The sequence below is a fragment of the Aotus nancymaae genome, unplaced genomic scaffold, assembly GCF_030222135.1.
Source record: "Aotus nancymaae isolate 86718 unplaced genomic scaffold, 86718_ANA_hifiasm-v0.15.2.pri h1tg000018l, whole genome shotgun sequence".
Taxonomy (NCBI): Eukaryota; Metazoa; Chordata; class Mammalia; order Primates; family Aotidae; genus Aotus; species Aotus nancymaae.
Window position 1 is genome coordinate 24,596,303 of NW_026988430.1, and position 13,720 is coordinate 24,610,022.

Below are 13,720 nucleotides of genomic sequence, written 5' to 3' on the forward strand. Positions count from 1 at the left end.
GATTACAGACATGTACCATCATACCCAGCTAATTTTGGTATTTTTAGTAGAGATGGGGTTTTGCCATATTGGCCAAGCTAGTCTCCAACTCCTGCCCTCAAGTGATCTGCCTGCCCCGGCCTCCCAAAGTGCTGGGATTACAGGTGTGAGCCACCGTGCTTGGCCTCAATTTCTTACATGAAACCATTTAATGAATTTTTTAAAACCTTACTTGATGTTTTAAAGGGAGGGGGCAGTAGGAGTGCTCTCCTCAGCTCAATCTCACACCTCCTGGGTTTAGTGGGGTTGGCATCAACCCTTCCATCTGACTAGCACAAATCAACTTTGAGGTATGTTTTTGAGACCAAAATTCTAGCTACCCAAATCTCCTTTCCTCCTATTCTGCTCAAAAACTCATACTTATAAATCAATAAACATTCTCCACCCCAACACGTGCTCCTCATCTTCACTAAAGACGTGTAACTTTGCCTGTGCAGTATTCACAAGGACAGTGCTGTATGTATCCAGCATTGACAATGCAACAGTAAAAACTGCAAACATGTGGCACTTGTGATGTGCCACCCATTGTTCTAAGCACTTTACAGATGTAACTTATTTCTTGATATTACCTCATTTCATCCAAAGGACAACAGTCCTCTGTGGTGCATTCTGTTATTATCTTTGTTTTACAGATGAAGCAACTGAGGCACAGAGATTAAGTATTTGTCCAAGTCACACAGCTAAAAGTGGCAGAGTGGGATTGGAGCTCATGCAGTCCAGCTCCAGTGCCCCTAAGCACTATCCTACGCTGTCTCACTAAATTGTGGAGGGAGCTGCAATGAATATCTCTGTGTGGGGTGCAGCCCCAGTCCTGGGTTTTTGTCCATGAGCTGTTCTTTGCCAGATGATTTCTTATTATAATCACCAAGAACATCATTACTTTCCTTTTTTTTTTTTTAATTTGAGATGGAGTCTTGCTCTGTCACCCAGGCTGGAGTGCAATGGCCGATCTCGGCTCCCTGCACCCTCTGCCTCTTGGGTTCAAGTGATTCTAGCCTCCCGAATAGCTGGAACTATAGGCATGTGCCACCACGACTGGCTAATTTTTTTTGTATTTTTAGTAGAGATGGGGTTTCACCATATTGGCCAGGCTGGTCTCAAACTCCTGACCTCGTGATCCGCCCACCTTGGCCTCCCAAAGTGCTGGGTTTACAGACATGAGCCACTGCGCCAGGCTGAACATCATTACTTACTTTCTAAGGACAGAAACTTCCAGTAGGTTTTAGCCCCTTTCCAGATGAGGAAACGTAGGCTCGGAGTGTTAGTGTACCCAGGGTCACATAGGGAGTAAGTGACAGAAACAAGATGTGAACCCAGCTCAGGGTGACTTTAGTGTCCAAACACCTCCACTTAACCTACACTGTCTCTATGGTGGGGCCAAATCTTCAGAAAAAGCTTAGACACTCTCCATTCCCTCTCTTGCATGGGATAGAGAACACATGGGGGCCCTTCTTCAGGGAAAAAATCATGATAATCATTACTGAAACATCTTGTGGAAGATCCACTGGGTGCTGGAAGCTATAATGTGGGTTTTTAAACTTCAAAATGAGGATCCCTGAAAGTATGAGTGTTTAATCATCAACTTGGCAGAAGTTAGCTGAAGGGTAAGTAAGCCTCTTGTCCTAAAATAGATTTCTTCATTTCTTGTTTTTTTTGTTTGTTTGTTTGTTTGTTTTTTTATTTTGAGATAGAGTTTCGCTCTTGTTGCCCAAGCTGGAGTGCAATGGTGCCATCTTGGCTCACCTCAACCTTCACCTCCCAGGTTCAAACGATTCTCCTGCCTCAGCCTCCTGAGTAGCTGGGATTACAGGCATGCACCACCACACCCAGCTAATTTTGTGTATTTAGTAGAGATGAGGTTCTCCATGTTGGTCAGGCTGGTCTCGAACTCCTGACCTCAGGTGATCTGCCTACCTCTGCCTCCTAAAGTTCTGGGATTACAGGTGTGAGCCACTGCACCCAGCCCCAACGATGCTTTCTTAGGTCAAAAGGGAAAGCATTGTTGCTGCCCTGTGGCCAGGCAAACAAGTTGCTGGCTTTGAAGTCGCAGGGGGGATTTGCTCAGGCTGGAGTTGGGAGTCTGAAGGAGAGGCCTGCAAGCCTCCCCCAAGCCTAGCTGTGTTTGTGAACTCCACCTGCCTGCCCAGGCCTGGTGTGTTTGATGTCTCGGGAGAAGCAGGAGGAGGGAGGCAAGCGCTGGGGGTCCTCCAAGGGACATTTTTCAACCCCTGCTGAGTCTGCCGTCCCACCTGGTCTGAACAGAAGGAAGACCAGTCCCACATCCAGAAGGGCCAATGACAGGCCTGCAATGAAGGGGACACCTAGTTCCCTCCCTTCCAGGTGGTTTGCAGGAGTGTGGCCCAGGGCAAATTGGAGAGTGGGCTGCTTCCCTTGGGCACTGTCTTTATTTAGGTGGCATCCGGTGAGAATGAAAGTCAAGGGAAGACTTGAAGAGAGAAGGGCATCCAGAGGCAACACTGGTGCCTTGAGGGGCCACAGCAGGTCTCTCCACTTTGCCCCGAGGTCCCCAGTCACACCTCCGCCAGGTGCCCCTCTGACTCCTGCCCTGTGCTCCACCCTCCTCTCCACCAAAGCAGCATGAGTGGGCAATTTGCCATTTCCCAGCGACAGACAGTCAGAAGCCTTAGGTAATGACCAGAGGCATTGCCCACCCACCCCCTCCTTGCATTCAATGAAATGCACTAATGAAGAATCCATGGAGTGGGGAAGAAAGATCTAGGGAGCAGGAGCCTGGGTAAAACAATGCTTGCCTCTCTGGGCTTGCCTTGCCCCAGGATTTCACTATGATCCAAATCATGTTTACTACCTTTCAGGGTTGGGCCATGGGAATGGGATAAGAAGTAAAGCATTCTTATTAACCAGTTCCATGTCCCATACAATATTAGCCATGAATAGCTCCACCTGTCTCCCACAGCTTCCCTATCAGCCACACTCTAACGCCCCCCACCCCCAACACCCTTCTCTAGTCTGTCTCTGTCTGCCTGCTCCCCCTACCCCTGACATGGAGCAATTCAGAAAGAGCTTGTTTATGATAAGACCTTGAAATCTGGAGTTATAAATCCTGTCCAGGGCGGCCGCCCTATCTCTGTGCTAATGCTTGTGGTGCCGAAAAGAGGCTCACCTGGTTGTGACCCATTCCCTCTTACTCCCTGGAGTTCCCTGCTCCTCCTCTGCAAACACAGGACAATGAGCAAATGGGAGTTACCTGTTCCAACAGGTGTTAGCTGGGCCTCACTTTCCTACAGGGTGATGAGAAGGTCACCCTCTGGCCCACCCACGCTGGGCATTCCTGTGATTGTGAAAGCCCACCTTCGAACATGACCCCCCCCCATCCCCCTATGACTTCAGCTACAGGAGACTGAGCCTACCTCAATGGCTTTAGAAGTCCTCACTTTAAGCTACTGAGTCCACCAGCTAGAGAGCAGGCAGCGCCTGCACTGTCTGGAGGGCCCTCGTGCAGCCTCTTTATTCTGTACCGGCCTCGGTCGTGGTATTTACACCATCTTGCAGTTGGCAGTTGTTAGCCTTCCCTACTAAGCCATGGGCCCCTTAAGGGAAGAGACCGTTTCTGATTCATCATTGAATTCCTATGCCCAAAAGACTGCACAGAACATAAACATTTGCCAAATGACTAGGTGATTGGTGTCATCATTACCAGCACATATTTCTTCAGGGCATCTTATGTGCGGCAACTCTCCTAATCAGTAGGGATACAAAGATTAATTGGACACCATTCCCACTCTAAGGGGCGTATGCTGCAGTCGGGCAGACCCAGTGAAGCTTCACTCCCCTGGAGGTCAGAGGAGGAGCTGGATCTGGGGACCCCAGGAAGCTGCTTTGATAACCAGAGGCCTGGGGTCTTGGGAAAGTTTGCCCAGAGTGAACTTCCTGCAGATGCCGGAGACTCAGATACCTATTCACCATTGATCTTGGTATATGCCAGAGTGGAGCTGGTAACTTGCCAACTAACAGTGTGTGGAGCCTTTTCCTTTATGATTTGTGTCCTCCTCTCAAAAATGGGAATAAGGCCAGGAGTGCTGGCTCACTCCTGTAACCCCAGCACTTTGGGAGGCCGAGGTGGACAGATCACCTGAGGTCAGGAGTTTGAGACCAGCCTGGCTAACATGAAGAAACCCTGTTTCTACTAAAAATACAAAAAATTAGCTGGGTGTGGTGGCACATGCCTATAATCCCAACTACTTGAGAGGCTGAGGCAGGAGAATCGCTTGAACTCAGGAGGCACAGGTTGCAGTAAGCTGAGATCCCACCATTGCACTCTAGCTTGGGCAACAAGGGGGAAACTGCATCTCAAAAAAAAAAAAAAAGGAATAAAAATAATTTCTAGTATCTCCACTTGGAATGGATTTTTCAGCCCTTTAGCTCTGGGAATAAAAGAAGTGAAACTGGCCCCCACTGGGCCCTGGCTGCAGCTGTGCTTGTTAGCTGTGCCCCATGTTATTTGGTTTGGGCTGCCCATGGATTTGAGGCCAGAGCTGCCTCCACACTCAGGAGGAAGGAAAGAGGAGGTGGAGAAGTCTGTCTGGAGTTCAGTTCATCTCAACACATATTTACTGAATGCCTCGTCTGTGCCAAGCATGCTGGACAGTGGGAATAGAGAAATTAACATTGAGGGTATAGCTCCTCCCGCTTTCAGACAGGACTGATCTCTCTGAGAACCTGCAAGAAGGACAGCCAGTTGATCTGTTGGGGACCGAGAGACAGCCCACATGATGTGAGAGGCTGTTGCATCCCAATGCCATTGCCTCATGGAGGGGACCTTTACTGTGTGGAGTGGGGGCCCAGCTGTATGTGTGGGCTGTGTGGTGCGGTGTGCATGGGTGGCATTTTCTGTGTGGCTCTTTGCAGTCAGCGCTTCTGAAGCTTTTCATGTGAAGTACCATCAGTGGCAGAGAGTGAATTTACACTTCACAAGGGGCATGGGGTTTTAGATCATTGCAAACAGAAACTTTCTTCAAAGCCCCATGTTTTATCTTAAAAGTACCTTTAAAGTTTCTATTTTCTACCATAATTCATTGGTTTGCTTTTATAGAAAAATGCAGCTAAAATTTCTTATCTCTGAATAAAACGGACACTCCAGGAAGATGAGCTATCTTTCCTGTGACTTCTTGCAACCTCTGGCTCAGTGCCCTATTACCCCAGTTTGAGAACCTTGCCTTTTGGGACATCAGGCTCAAATGTACCACATTCAGAGTACCACCCCAAAGTGACTTTCTAACACATTTGCATGGTCCATGCCCTTGATCCGGAAGCACTCTTCGGGATTTGTCCTATGCTGCCCTGGTCACACACTCCTTCAGTCTGACCCCACAGGACCATCCCTCCACCTCTGGGCTTATCCTGCTCCCTACAGCAGGGTTTGGTGATCAGGTGGCCAGTGACCATATTCCCCAGATGTCTGGGGCAATGGTCATAAATCTTTTTGTAGTCTCCTTCGCAGAGAATGAGTAAGGCAGAAGCAGCAGTGAGCATGGGATCCTGAGGGGAGTTCACAATAACTAACATGGTGGGTGTGCTCATGCCTGTAATCCCAGCACTTTGGGAGGCCAAGGCAGGCAGATCACCTGAGGTCGGGAGTTCAAGACCAGCCTGGCCAACATGGTAAAACGCTGTCTCTACTAAAAATACAAAAATTAGGCATGGTGGCGCATGCCTGTAGTCCCAGCTACTTGGGAAGCTGAGGCATGAGAATCGCTTGAACCAGGGAGGCGGAGGTTGCAGCGAGCCGAGATTGCACCACTGCATTCCAGCCTGGGCGATAGAGTGAGACTCTGTCCAAAAAAAAAAAAAAAAAAAAAAAAACAGGTAATGCAGATACTTGAACTAATTATCTATCTAGAGGGTCCTGGTCTAGGGATTGGTCTTGCAACTGCTTTGGTAGCTTTAGCACAATACCCCACTCAGTGTTCCCTGACACAATTGCTTTATCCGTACGAGGAAACTAGGAGTCAAGGCTACCTTTTATCTGCTGATGTAGAAGTAGTTATATGATCCCCAGTCCATATAGGTTTGTTATGGATTCGCTGGGTTAGTGTTTTTTTGTTTGTTTGTCTGTTTTTGAGACAGAGTCTCCCTCTGTTGCCCAGGCTGGAGTGCAATGCTGTGATTTCGGCTCACTGCAACCTCTGCCTCCCAGGTTCAAGTGATTCTCCTGTCTCAGCCCCGCAAGTAGCTGGGATTACAGGCGCCGAACACCATGCCCAGCTAATTTTTTGTATGTTTAGTAGAGACGGGGTTTCACCATGTTGGCTAAGCTGGTCTCAAACTCTTGACCTAGGTGATCCATCTGCCTCGGCCTCCCAAAGTGCTGGGATTACAGGCGTGAGCCACTGTGTGTGCCCAGCCGTGTTTTTCAATTTTTTAAAGAAGTGTGATGCCTTCATTTTTTCACTCAGACATTAATGCATTTTCTTATTCATTCAACAAGTCTTTACAGAGAACCTACTATGCTTCAGGCACTCTATGAAGTCCTGGAGATACAGTGGTAAGCAAGAATGGCATGGTCTGGGCCCCCTTAGAATTTACAAGTGGGAGACAAAAATTGAACAAATGGTCTCCATGGAAGCAAACAAAACAAGTTCAGATGGGGCAAGCCCAGGGCTTTCTGCTGCTGACCGCTCCTGGATGTTCTGCTCAGTAACCTGAGAACACAGTTGGTAGGTCCTGGACTAAGTCAGGGATAACAACAGATTGTCTACGATTCCTCATATGGAAAGTAAAAACAAACATAAAATGAAATTCACCTCCAAGTCCCTCCACCTGCTCGACTGCCCCAGAGAAAATGCACCAAACCCTGAGTGTGCAAACCACTCAAGAGTAAGGAAATTCATCATTTCATTTAGTCCTCACCTCAGAGCTGTGAAGTTAAGTGCCATGATTCTCTCCATTTCAAAGATACAGAACCTGAGACCTTGGGGAGGAGAAGCTCACCTGGCCAGGATGGGAGTAAGACGGAGTTTACAAATAGGGTGGGGAGGAGGAATGTTTGGGGCATGACTCTTGAGACAGGGTCTCATTTTGTCACTTAGGCTGGAGTGCAGTGGCATGATCTTGGCTTACTGCAACCTCTGTCTCCTAGGCTTAAACGATCCTTCCACCTCTGCCTCCCAAGTAACTGAGACTACAGGCGCATAACACCATGCCAGGCAAATTTTTGTATTTTTTTGTAGAGATGGGATTTCACCATGTAGCCCTGGCTGGTCTCAAACTCCTGGGCTCAAGCAGTCCACCTGCCTCGGCTTCCCAAAGTGCTAGGATAACAGGTGTGAGCCACCATGCCTGATGTCTCTCGATTCTACTGAACAGTGCTGGGTTGGAGGCTTGTAGTGACTCTCCAGACAGACCCCTATGGTTCTGGGGACTCTGCCACTGTCTCTTATCTTTCCTCCCCATGGCGCATGCAGATTTGATGGCTCTAGATGCTAAAAACTCTGGACTCTAGAACTCAGCTAAGGAATTCCAGAGCTGGTGGAACAATGGAAATGTGGGCAATGTATCTGAACAACACACAGCCCTACCTCTTCCTCCCCAGACTGACTAATGACCCCTAAGCCAGTGAATGGATTGTTCCTAAGAAACTTGACATGGCTTTGGCAACTGACAATCCTGACAGAGGATTGTCACTTCCACCCTTTGCCTTTGGAGTATCTTCATCTAAGCCTTTACCGCCCTTAAAGGAAAATCAACTGAATTTGGAATAAGCGAGTTTGTACGGCTAATCATGTTTAGAGTCACCTTCCTATGACATTAAGGCCTCCAGGAGAGTCACTGAAAAGTCTGTGAGGTCTACTAAGTCTATTGAGAGTGAGGAATGTGTTTATTCTTCCAAGGGGCAAAGATCCCCCACTCAAAATGACGCTGCCACATTGTGTAACCAGGAACGTGGGTTGTTGCTGATGTAAACAGATGGGCAGGGGCAGACCTGCGAGGAGCCCGGGTCTCTTTTTCCCAGAGGTGTTTCTTATGAATGGTTGTGCCCAGTGAAGCAATTTCCTGCCTTGTAAACTGCTGCCCACCAAACCACATCTCCTATCTATCGCTGCCTGGCTCTGGGTCATAAAACAATTCCCCAGAAACCAATCAGGGCCCGACTAGGAGACCTTGAGTAACAGGAAAATTACCCTCCACCCGCAGACGTAATGACACTTTGCAAGCTAGTGGCTTTGCAGTTTCTGAACGTAAACATCACATGCTTTACCCCATGCCCTACCTCTGCTCATCTGAGATGTGGGGGCTACATATTTGATTCTCAGGCCCTGGTTCACTCTGCTGAGGCACTGGCTGACCAGTGACCCATTACCTTGACCTGACACCCTGCAGCCTGGAGAGCACATTTCACTCTGTCAGATCATGATTTACAGAGCCAGGGCAAGAGAAGTTCAGGCAGGGGTCTCAGGCATGCAGAACTGGATTGGGGGAATCAATGAAGACAGAAGATTTGGACTGAAACCACCATGAACTCATTGATTTGGACATTTGCTTTATATTGTGGGTCTTTAGCCTGGAATGTTTCCTTCACCAGCCTCTCCTCCCCATCTGCCTGGTGACCTGTCACTCATTCTTCATGACATAGTTTACGTATCTACCAAGGAACCTTCTCTGATTGCTATCCAAGCAGAATTTATTCTATTGTCTTATCAGGACAGCTTCTAACACCTACACCCTGTGATTGAAATCACTTGCTAAGTTGTCTGTCTCCCCAGCCAGGCTGGGAACTCCTTCAGGGCATTTTAGAATCCCCACCACCCACCACACTGCCTGACTCAAAGTCAGTGTGCAAAAGAGGTTTGACCAATGAATGAGCACTCACACTCAAGTGCGGTGTCTCCCCACCACACTTGTATGTTTTGCATATTGAAAATATACAAATAATATTGTCAAAGGAATGAAGTCTTGGGTTAGGCTGGTAGGCATAACATAAGATCTTTGTCCTTAAGAAGTTTGCAATCTGATTTTCTTTTTTTTTTTTTTTTTGTCACTCTGTCACCAGGCTGGAGTGCAGTGGCATGATCTCGGCTCATTGCAACCTCTGCCTCCCAGGTTCAAGCGATTTTCCTGCCTCTGAGTAGCTGGGACTACAGGCACGTGCCACCATGCCCAGCTAATTTTTGTATATTTAGTAGAGATGGGATTTCACCATTTTGGTCAGGATGGTCCTGATCTCTTGACCTCGTGATCTGCCCACCTCAGCCTCCCAAAGTGCTGGGATTACAGGTGTGGCCACCACGCTTGGCCCTGCAATCTGATCTTCTTTCTGTGAATAGCAGGAGTATTTGCAGATGGTATACAGAAGTTAGACCTGTGGGCAGGCATAAGTGTTGGCTTTGTTTTCCCCCTTTTTAGTGCCAGCTCGAAGCTGAAATGAGTTTGAGAGGTAAGGCTGGTTTTACCTTAGCTCTCTCAATCATTCTAACTTTCACTTTTAGTCGAGCACTAAGCCACACTTCCAACTATCCATAGTAATACACTAGCCATAAAACACCACCCAGGACTGCCATTTTCATCTCTTCTTTCTCCTTGTCCCCAGTGGTAGAAGTAGGACTGATGACTTGCTCCTTCCTTTGAATCTTGGGAGGCCCCAGAGAGTGATGGTGATAGTGATGGTGGGAGGTGTGTATTGAGGTCATTTTCCAAACATAAAACTAGTAAACTTCATGATACACATATACACATTCATTCATTCAAAGAATATTTACCAACTGCCAATGTGTGTCGGGTACCAGATACTGGGGACAAACCAGTGAACAAAACATCACATCCCTGCTCTCACAAAACCTATATTCTGGTGGGAGGAAGATAGTCAGTGACAGTGGAGAAGTGGCCCATTGTGCTATCTCATGATATCTTCCTGAACTGGATGCTAATTATGAACATTTATTGAGCACTTTCTTATGTACCAGGCAATGGGCTTTATGTATCTTCTATCTCATTTAATCCTCAGACAACCCATTTTTAGGTAAGGAAACATTCAGAGAGGTTAAGTTGCCTCCCAAAGATCTCACAGCTAGTAAGTGGTAGAGATGGGATTTGAAATCAGATTTGAATGACTCCTCACTCTGAGCTCTTCACCACAACTCTATACGGCAGCAGTAAATATGTACTAGATTAACAAATGATGAGATGAATAATTAACCCTAACTACAGTGGCAAACTGTTTTTTCGTCTCCCTGATACAAACATGAGCAATTATGTTTAAGTCTTTCATTGACTTATTGATTCAAGCTGCTCCAAAGTGTGGCTCCTGAAAGTAGATTTTATAACGATTAAGAAACAAGTGTCTGTCTTGTTACCATCCATGTTTCCTGGACAAGACAACCTATTTTATGAAAGTAATGATGAATTATAAAGGAAAAGGTTGTACAAAAGAAAGTATCACCTTAACTTCTCTTTTCTGGCTTTGAATGTCTGGGTTTGTGATAAAGTCTCTGCATTAGGCTGAATAATGACTCCCAAAGATATCAGGACCTAATCCCTCTATCCTGTAAATTTTACATTAAAAAGAAAAAAGATCTTTACAGATGTGATTAAGGAAGATTATCCTAAGCACCACAGTGGGCTGTGAATACAATCACATATATCCTTATAAGAGGGAGGAAGAGGAGATTTGACACAGAAGGAAAGGCAATGTGACCACAGAGGAAGAGATGGGAGGGATGTGGCTACAAGCCAAGAACTGCTAACAGCCAATAGAGGCTGGAAGAGTCAAGGTAAGACTCTCCTAAATTTTGAGCTTCTGGAAGGAGTGACAACCTGTTGACACCCTGACTTTGGTCCAGTGATATTGATTTTGGACTTCTGGCCTCCAGAACTGTGAGAGAATAAATTTCAGTTATTTAAAGCCACCACATTTTTGGTAATTTGTTACAGCAGCAAGGGGGAACTGATAGAATCTCCTACAGGAGGAAGCAGTAGGGAAACAAAGTCTTTAGCAGGCAGTGCAGGTGATTCAGAAATATTCACTCAGTTATCTTTTTGGTCAAGATGCCCAGACGAAATCCTATCTTGGAAAGCAAGGTAAAGAGCTATCCATGTAAATTTGAATCCACCTCCTTCCCCACCCTCCCCTTTCACCTTTCTCTGCTTTGTTTTTCTTTCTAGTATGTATCAACACCCATATATTTGTTTATTTAGTATTATTTAATATAATTTTAGTTCTCGTCAGCTCCCTCCCAGTTGAATGTAACCCCATTGGGAAGTGACCTGTTTTAAACTGCCTTTCTCCCCACACCTAGGAGAGTGTGTAGCGTATAGTAAGCACTCAGTAAATGTTTGTCACCTGACGTGGCTTGGCTCTGTGTCCCCACCCAAATCTCATGTCAAATTGTAAATCCTAACGTGGAGGTGGGGCCTGGTGGGAGGTGATTGGAGGATGGGGGTGGTTTCATCATCCTGCAGTGCTGTCTTTGCTAGAGTTCTCACGAGATCTGGTCTTTGACTGTGTAGCACCTCCCCTTCTCTCTCTCCCTCCTGCCTGCTATGTAAGACGTGCTTGCTTCTGCTTTGCCTTCTACCATCATAGTAAGTTTCCTGAGGCCTACCTAAAAGCAGAAGCCTGTACAGCCCACATAATCATGAGCTGATTAAACTTCTTTTCTTTATAGATTACTCAGTCTCAGGTATGTCTTTATAGCAGTGTGAGAATGGACTATTACATTGACCAAATGAATGTCATGTAACTGAAGAGCCTGACATCATATTAGGGATATGATAATATCAAATCATAGCATAACATACTATTAAGATGCTTCCTAAGGTACCACTTTAAAGTACAACCAAGACAGAGCCTATGTTTGGGTAACACTGTTTTTCATTTCCCACAACAGCAATTTTTTTTTTTTTGAGACAGGGTCTTGCTCTGTTGCCCAGGCTGGAGTGCAGTGGTGCAATCTCGGCTCACTGCAGCCTTGACCTCCTTAAGCTTCCTGAGTAGCTGGGACCACAGGTGCTTGCCACCATACCTCGCTTTTTAAAAAAAAATTACTTTTAGTAGAGACAAAGTCTTGCTATATTTCCCAGGCTGGTCACAAACTCCAGGGCTCAAGAGATCCTCTTGCTTTGGGCTCCCAAAGTGCTGGGATTATGTGTGTGAGCCACTGCACCTGGCTGACAACACTAATTTCTATTTTCTACTTTGTTTAGGGCCCAAATCTTGAAATTATTTTTGATCACTTTCTTTCTCACATTCCACATATAAACCATTAGGAAATCCTGGTATCTTCAAATCCTCTACCTTCAAAATATACAATCAGATTACCTCTCATCACCCACGCTTAGATTATGATAACTTCCTGATAGTCTCTGTGCTGTCACTCTTGGCACTCCCTTCCCTGAAAGCTCAGCAGTCAGAGGGATACTTTTAAAACACAAGTCATAGCTTGTCCTTGCTGTATTCAAAATTCTCTGTTGGCTCCCAGCTCATACAAAATAAAAGCCAAAGTTCTTATCACAGTTGGCAGAAGTCCTTACAAATGGCCACAAGGCCCTTTGTCATTGTGCCCCTGCAACTGCTTACCTCTGTGATCCGGAACTTTCCCTCTAGCAGCTCTGCTATACATTTCTGTTCCTGCCTCAGGGCCTTTGCACTTGCTGTTACCTCTGCCTGGAATGCTCTCCTCCCAGATGTCCACATGGCTTACTCAGCAAACTTAGGACTCTCAGACATCATGTTCTTAGTGGCCACTGTCTTCTTCCTTGAACATACTGTTTAAAATGACTGCCAGGATGGGCGTGGTGGCTGACACTTGTAATCCCAGCACTTCGGGAAGCCGAGGTAGGCGGATCACCTGAGGTCAGGAGTTCCAGACCAGCCTGGTCAATATAGTGAAACCCCGTCACTACTAAAAATACAGAAATTAGCTGGGTGTGGTGGCATGTGCCTGTAGTCTCAGCTACTTGGGAGGCTGAGGCAGGAGAATTGCTTGAATTGCTCAAACCCAGGAGGCAGAGGTTGCAGTGAGCTGACATTGCACCACTGCACTCCAGCCTGGGCAACAGAGTGAGACTCTGTCTCAAAAAAAATAAAAATAAATAATAAAAATAAATGGCTAGCCCACCCCCAGTATCTCCTTTGCCTGCTATAATTTGCATAGATTTTTAAAAATCATCTGACACACGCACATACACATACATATATTCACACATTTATTTGCTATCTCCCTGACTAGAATGTAAGCTTCATGAAGGTAATGATTTTTATCTATTTTGTCTACTGACATATCTCCAGTGTCTAGAACAATAGTGCCCGACATGCAGCAAGTACCAGTATTTCTTGAATAAACGAAGGGGAAATATCATTTTGGATTTTATGTTTCCAAAAGCAAAGTTATACACAGAAGATCTAGTAATAGTAGCTCAGGAAATCAGACATGTTTTCTGTATACTGGAATTTTTTGGTCTTTTAAAAAAATTAGCTTTATCCATTTATTACCTTCAACCTTCATGATTAATTAGGGAAAATTTAATATATCAGCTCATTAATGATGTCAAGACAATACGGCACAGGAAAGAAATCTTTCTTTGAGGAATATAACAGTGTGTATCTGATGAAAAAATAAAAGATGGGGGAAAGAAACATGTTGTTTTTGTGTTGTGTGATCTGTTGGCATAAACGTACATATGCAGATCGTGTGAAGCCTGCTTTGGT